Source organism: Passer montanus, unplaced genomic scaffold (genome assembly GCF_014805655.1).
Source record: "Passer montanus isolate IOZ18808 unplaced genomic scaffold, ASM1480565v1 scaffold11, whole genome shotgun sequence".
Lineage (NCBI taxonomy): Eukaryota > Metazoa > Chordata > Aves > Passeriformes > Passeridae > Passer > Passer montanus.
The window spans coordinates 16,167,848-16,175,536 of NW_024357613.1; positions in this window are offsets into that span (position 1 = coordinate 16,167,848).

Consider the following 7,689-nt stretch of genomic DNA (forward strand, 5'->3'; position numbering starts at 1 on the left):
GCGCTCCGGGAGCTCTGCTGCTGCAGGAGCGGGAGGGAACTAAACAAAACCCACCGTCAGCTGCTCAGCACCACTTTATGGGACTGCATTACAGCACTAGCAGGGAAATTCCCATCTGCTGTGCAGTCTATCTATGTATTTCATTGGAGGCTCAACCACATCACAAATTGTGAGAGGTAAACTGTACACTATCTCTCTACATACTATATATTGTATACACACTCTCTCTCTCTCTCTATATATATATATAAATATAAATATATATTTTGTATATATTATATATATTACTGTATACTATCTCTCTACATACTATATATTATATTCACTCTCTCTCTATATATATATACACATAAAAATATAAATTTAAATATCTATATTGTATATATTATATAGATATACTATATACTATATACTGTCTCTCTAGGAAAATACAAAAAGAGAGCTATGTATTTTCTCTATTGCTAAAATATCTGAAGTTCTTAATTTCAGTCTCCTTATGGGTATTATATGAGTAGCAGATAATAAAATAAGCAACATCCAGTACTCCTTGCTAATGTGAAAAAGCTGTAACTATAAAGGAATGAAATGGTCACTGATATGAACTCATGGGCTTCTAGCAGTTAATATCCTCAGCTTAGAAGTGTGCCAGCTTTGTCAAAATGAAAAAAAAAATATTCATGCCACTGTAAGAGAAAGTAATATTCAAATAATAATTGGATGAAACAGAACATTAAATCCTCATTATTCTCTCTCTCTATATATATATATAAATATAAATATATATTTTGTATATATTATATATATTATATACTATATACTGTCTCTCTAGGAAAATACAAAAAGAGAGCTATGTATCTTCTGTATTGCTAAAATAGCCGAAGATCTTAACTTCAGTCTCCTTATGGTTACTATATGAGTAGCAGATAATAAAATAAGCAACATCCATTACTCCTTGCTAATGTGAAAAAGCTGTAACTATAAAGGAATGAAATGGTCACTGATATGAACTCATGGGCTTCTAGCAGTTAATATCCTCAGCTTAGAAGTGTGCCAGCTTTGTCAAAATGAAAAAAAAAATATTCATGCCACTGTAAGAGAAAGTAATATTCAAATAATAATTGGATGAAACAGAACATTAAATCCTCATTATTGCAATTCCAAGTTCCACAATCCTTTCTGAGACTCCAGATGTACGGACCATGTTTTACTTTCTCCAGCTGGAAGGTAGCTCAGAATATCAACTCTTAGAATGGTGCCCTGGGCTACTTTTTTCTTGGCTGCTGAATACATGTAGACATCCAATTAGCCTGACACACACAAAAATTTCCCCAGTAAAACTCTGAGTACTAATAATACCACAGTAACACAGCACTGACTTCCTAAAAGACACTGTGAAAACTCTCTGAAGTAAAAAAAAACAAAACAGAGAGATCTCTAAGAGTATGATCTTCATTCTACTTATTTTTTTTTTGCTTTTTCCAGATCCCAGAGTAAAAATATCACTTTTCTAATGTTGCTGACCTTAGTTATCACTGCTCTGAACTATGAGAAACCATGATGAATGTTTTTTTCTTTTTTCATACTGTGCTGTCACTCTTTACTCTCCCATTCTTTCTCAGTTCTTTTCAGTATCAGTGCTGGAGATTAATCTTCACAGTTGCTAGGGTGAATCAGACTCTCAGAGGCAAAATCAATCTGATCAACCTGACTTGACCCTAAATAAGGTATTTAGGGGATGAGTAAGTCAGAACTAATGTATCTTTTCATGTGCATGCTTGTGCGATTATTTTTTTAAAGAAGTTCCTTTTAGCAATAACACCACCTTCTCTAATCTAACTTGCCCGAGCCTTTCCATTTATTTTTTCAGTACTCAGTCAATTCTGTTGTAAAAATAATGGCTTGTCCAAAGTAAAAAACAAACAAACAAACAAACAAACCAGGGAGATCTCTAAGAGTATGATCTTCAGTCTGCTTCTTTTTTTTCCTTTTTCCAGATCCCAGAGTAAAAATATGACTTTTCTAAAGTTGCTGACCTTAGTTATCACTGCTCTGAACTATGAGATGAATGTTTTTTTCTTTTTTCATACTGTGCTGTCACTCTTTACTCTCCCATTCTTTCTCAGTTCTTTTCAGTATCAGTGCTGGAGATTAATCTTCACAGTTGCTAGGGTGAATCAGACTCTCAGAGGCAAAATCAATCTGATCAACCTGACTTGACCCTAAATAAGGTATTTAGGGGATGAGTAAGTCAGAACTAATGTATCTTTTCATGTGCATGCTTGTGCGATTATTTTTTTAAAGATGTTCCTTTTAGCAATAACACCACCTTCTCTAATCTAACTTGCCCGAGCCTTTCCATTTATTTTTTCAGTACTCAGTCAATTCTGTTGTAAAAATAATGGCTTGTCCAGAAACACCCTCTGAGGAGAATCTCTTGGCTGGACTGTAGTTTTTCTGCATGGTAGTATTCAGAGAATCACAGAATTAACTAAGCTGGAAAAGACTTTTGAGATCATCAAGCCCAGCCTATATCCAAGTCTTCAAACTCAGACAGCAACCATACAGTCTGTGATACATGTTTTGGTCTTGTCAGTATTTTTGAAGAGTTGTTGTTATTATTCACAGGTTTTCCATTAGACTTACTGATCACAGCCTCCCCCAAAACACATCTAGATCTAAAAGCACACTTGTACCTATTTCCTCAAAAATATGCATCCTTGTCAAAAATGGTCATTGGCTGGGATTCCTGTTTTTAAATGTTGTGACACGCCAAATTCCTTCTCAGGGGGCTGGGGAGGTACTTGAGAGAAGGAGTTATCCCACTGAGTCCCCAGTCAGGCAGTTCTGAGTTTAGATCCTCAGAGAAAGCCAGTGTCTGTATGCAGCTCACTAAGCTCTCAAAACATTCTCTCCCATTGCATATAGTCTGCTGTGTCCTAGAGAAAACTGCCAAAGAGATGAATTTATCCTTTGTTTATGTATTTTGAATTCTGAGTCCACAAGTGTGAACTTTCTGAAACATAGGGATCTTTTGCGTTATTTTGAGTTCTGAGTCCACAAGTGTGAACTTTCTGAAACATAGGGATCTTTTGCTTCTTCAGTCTGATTTATCAGGTGCAATATTATTGTCTTCCTTCCGCCTCCATGGTATTTCATTATTTTATTATTATATTAACCTGCTTTAATATTTTCATTCATGAAAATGTCTGTCTCTTGCCTTGTTGGGTCTCTGTTCTCTGCAAGAAAAGGCCAGATGCTGTCTGGTGGACATGGAAATAAATTGGAAAGTGATGATGAGGTAAGATTCAGTAATATTTAAGCTTTATGTACACAAGAACATGGAAGGACTTACAATAAAAAAGACCACAGGAGGCTTGGAGTTTTAAAGTTACCTAAGTTAAGGTTTCCTAAAAAGAATTGTTGCAAACTATTCTTTTGTATGAAAGTATGAAATGAACAAGGTGACAGTATTGCTTTAAAAGTATATTTCAGCATAAGCATTCTCCTCTGTGAACTACGTTTGACTGCTAACAGAGTTGTAAAATAAGAGAGAAGTAGAGTGTCTTGTGATATGGCAATCTAATAAAATTGTATTCTTTACCTTAGAGATATATTGTAGAATAGCTCTCTTGAGGCTGCCTGTGAAGCTCACCTAGAGATACAGTTCCTTGTGATTTCACCAGGAGCAGCAGAAGAATGTTTTCCTTGGAAGGAACAGTGAGATGTTCAATGGAGATACTTAAAATGTACTAATTGAATTAAACATTTTGTAGAGGACTTCTCAGGCCCAAAGAGACATAGTCCAGTTTTAACAATATCTGAAAGAGAAGAAAAAAAATTTAATACTTTTAGATAGCTGTCTTACCTTTCTGTGGAAGTTTTCCCTTTTAGCCAACTGTGCAGGATCCGAAGTACATGAACTGTCCAAAATGTTCCTTCTTACAGATTAGGATTCTTCTACGAGTTTCCATGTAAATGTTATGGTATCATCCTCATCAGTGTGACTATAACACGATTCATACATATTTGGAACTTCTTTTGGGAATTAAAGAGCGAGGGAGATTCAGTGCTTTATTACACTTTATTGAAAGTATTGAGACAGTTTGCTCTGAAAAACTGTGAGCAGCTTCTGTTCCTACAGGGTTCCAAAGAGAGGCTTGTGATTCCATCAGGACCTTTAGGTTACTAATGTGTTCTTAATAATAATTGAGCTATATATGTTTGTGTAATATAAAAATGGTTCTACATTGTTTCATCTCAGCATGAGCACTTACTCTTGATGACTAATGCTCAGGGTCCTGAAGTTTATAATGGAAAGGCTGACACACACTCAATCTTATCTATCATAGCACTATGCAAAAGGGAATTATATCATTAAAATGTTATAATGATCTCTATTGCTCAGTGGGCAGTTACAAGTCCCACAGGAGTCAGGCCAACTGTGTTATCAAGGTTTATTCAGTCATCTCTTAGGAGCAGTGGGCACATTTTGCTAAATATAGTATGGTGTGCTAATAAGTGCTCCATGTGGTGCATTGCACTGGGATCACTGTGCCACAGAGCTGGAGTGCAGTGCATGGGATGTTAGCCCACCTCCCTTTGGCTGAGATTTTAAGAAAGAAGTGCTTAAACTTAGACTACTAAATCCATACTCTGACATTTGCATAAATAGCCTGATTTTTCAGAAAATAAATACTAAGAAATTCTCTTATATTAAAATAATAAAATAGAAAAATGTCTTATAACAACAAGGAAAGATGTTCTTATTTCTGGAAATAGTGCTCAAATATATGATCAGATTTCTGGGGAAAGAAGAGGGGAACCACAGCTTTTGGTTTCCTCATCTTAATTAATTGTGGGGTGTAAATGCAGTTTCTGAAAGAAAGTCACAAAATGGTTGTGGTGCAGGATAGACCTCAACATTATGGCTGTCTGTATATGATGCATTTTACAGAGCTAGACAGGAATCTCTGTCTCAATCTGTACCTCTCTGTTTGAGCCTAAGATCCAAAAGCAGAAAAACAGATGAGTAGGACCTGAAAATCAGATATTTTCATCAGCTCCAGGCCCATTTACTGATCTTATTCTGGTTCCTGGTAAATAGATATTTACATGATTAGGCTACAAAGCTTTGCACCAGCAGAAGATTTCACTGGCTAAAGTACCAGAGATGGAAAGTAAAAGTGCTTGATCCAATGCCTCAACTAGGGTGCCCAACACCATTTCAGTTTACACCTGAGGCATTTGCTTGGAGCTGGCAAATACAACACAGGACCTGCAGGAGAGTCATGCACTTGCATTACAGCAAAGGGGAACTATCAGGAGGTCTGTAACACCCATAACAGCACTGGCATTCCTCTTGTCTTTGCCTCCTGGGTGGTCCAGAACAGTTTGAGATGTGTCAGCATATGTGGGTCCTTGTCTGTAGCTGGCAGCTCCACAAGAGATCTCTGATGCTGCAGAACACTGCCGATGGCTCTGGAGCCCACTGTGATAGCAACTGATCCAAACCCCATGGATGGTGGGCGGCCAAACTGCTCAGGCACTGCTGACTTCAGGAACTCAGGGCTTCATCAGCCACTGCAGAAGTTTAGATGCTGGGCTCATGTCAGGCATGAAATGTACCATAACCCAGAGCCAAATGCCACCTGAACTGGCCATGCAGGAGAGAGCAGTGGGCACAGCCAATGTTCCTAAAGGGCAAAGCTGCAGTGGTGGGGCCAGTGTCAAGGAGTACAGGTCATCTGCCTCCCTCCTCAACCACTCTGGAGGTTAGAGAAGCAGACTCCAGAGTTTTTATAAGAAAACAAAGTCCTGACAGCTACTCCTAGCATAAAGGGATCTCATCTTGCAGCAGCTGTTCTTAACTGGGGAAGAAGATAATGATGTGGTAAAGCCCCATACTGTGATGTACCTTAAACAGGAAATTCCCTAAATACATTTCAAAGGGCACTGGGCAGAGGGTAAAGGAGCAACAGGTTGTTTGCCAAAAGCCTATTTGTTTAAAAATCCTAAGCAGATAAATCTATTTATTTATTTATTTATTATTTAAAAAAATCTATTTTTTAACAAATAAGAGATATTGGAGCTAGTAGCAAACACATTTCTCTGGATAAAAAAATACGCGCAGAAATCAAAACAATGCCAAACCCAAGACATGTTCACTAAATTGGGCTGACTAAAAACTAACAGAGTAGTGAGGCCAGCTGGAGACCATCCAAGAGATCGGAGGAAAGGGCATATGGGAGGAGACATTTTAACAGCTTCAAGTGAAGCCTCTCAGCAGGCTGTAGAGGTGTTGATACCCAAGTGAGAGACTCAACTCCAACAGGTGAAAAAGGCTGTCAGCAAAGAGTAGATGGAAGCTTTCAAGTAACCTTTAAAAGTAGAAACAAAAGCCAATAGTTTTCTGTTTACACAATAGAGTGCTTCTGATACTGAAGCACAGGGCAACATCTATTTATAATCCAAATAAATCTTGTGTTCTGGTATTTGGAACTGTCCATATTCAACACATTGGGAAGCAGCAGCCACAAGGCTGCATTAAGAAATACTGATGTAGATCTGCATTGTTTTGGTCCATGTATTTTCCTCCTTAGATACTTGGCCATTATGACTTTTGCAAAAGAAACCAGTCTCTTTTTCAAAGCTGGCTTATGGGGAACTCATAAATGTTATGACAGGTGATATCTAGGCTGTGTTTTTAATGCCTTTGAGCTAAACTCTTGCCTGACTCTTTTTTCCACAAACCCTCAAAGTGTCCAAGTGTCCATCAATATCTGTGATAGGTGATATGCAGATGAGATCCCCAGATGGTATGTCCCAGGAAAGTGTATATAATTTAGGTTATCTAGCTCCTTGGGTCTGGTGCACTCTCTAGCTGTGTCCTAGCCCAAGTTTTGCCTCTGATGCACTTTCTTTTGCAGAGGAAAAAACTGTGATGAAAGCCACAGTCTAGCAGTTTGAATATGAAGGCACTCAGATTGAGAAGCTGGGGGGAGTGAGGAGCAGGGATGGTGGTAACCATGAAGTCCACCTTCCACAAAGTTTAGAAAAAATTACGTGACTATCATATGCAGACATACTGTAACAGTAGAAGGGGTTTTAGCAAGACTGGTGGGATCTGTACCTCTGGCAGTCACATACAAGAAGGATTCTCCCAGTCTGTCTTCTTTGCTCTCTGAGAGTTTGCAGACATGCCAGTTAAGCAAGCAATTTTTCACAATAAACCAATGCTATTTTTGTGGAATCCAGAGGGTTGGAATTTGGTGATCCTTTCCAACCCATAACCATTTTATGATTCTCTGATCCAAAGATAGAGGCTTCTCTGGTGTAGTTGGTTTTTTTTATTTCTGATGGCTGTGCTCATAGTCATGTTCTGGACAACTTGTAACTCACCTAAAACACGTTATGATCTATTGTCAGCTGCTACAAAACAGCTCCCCAAAGCATGCTGTTAGTACTAAGTACGGTATGGAGAATTTCTCTTTGAAGTCCTGGGGTACTTGAAATAACAGGTCATGAACTAAATGGCCTCTAGGGATCTTTTCCAGCCTCATTTACTATGGTTCTGTGCATTCACATCAGATTCACTTGTCAGAATGCTTAGAGTTTTGAATGTTTGTCCTGGTGAACTGAGGATTTGGGATTGACCTTTACATCCTCTAAACCTTCTTGGAAAGATACGTA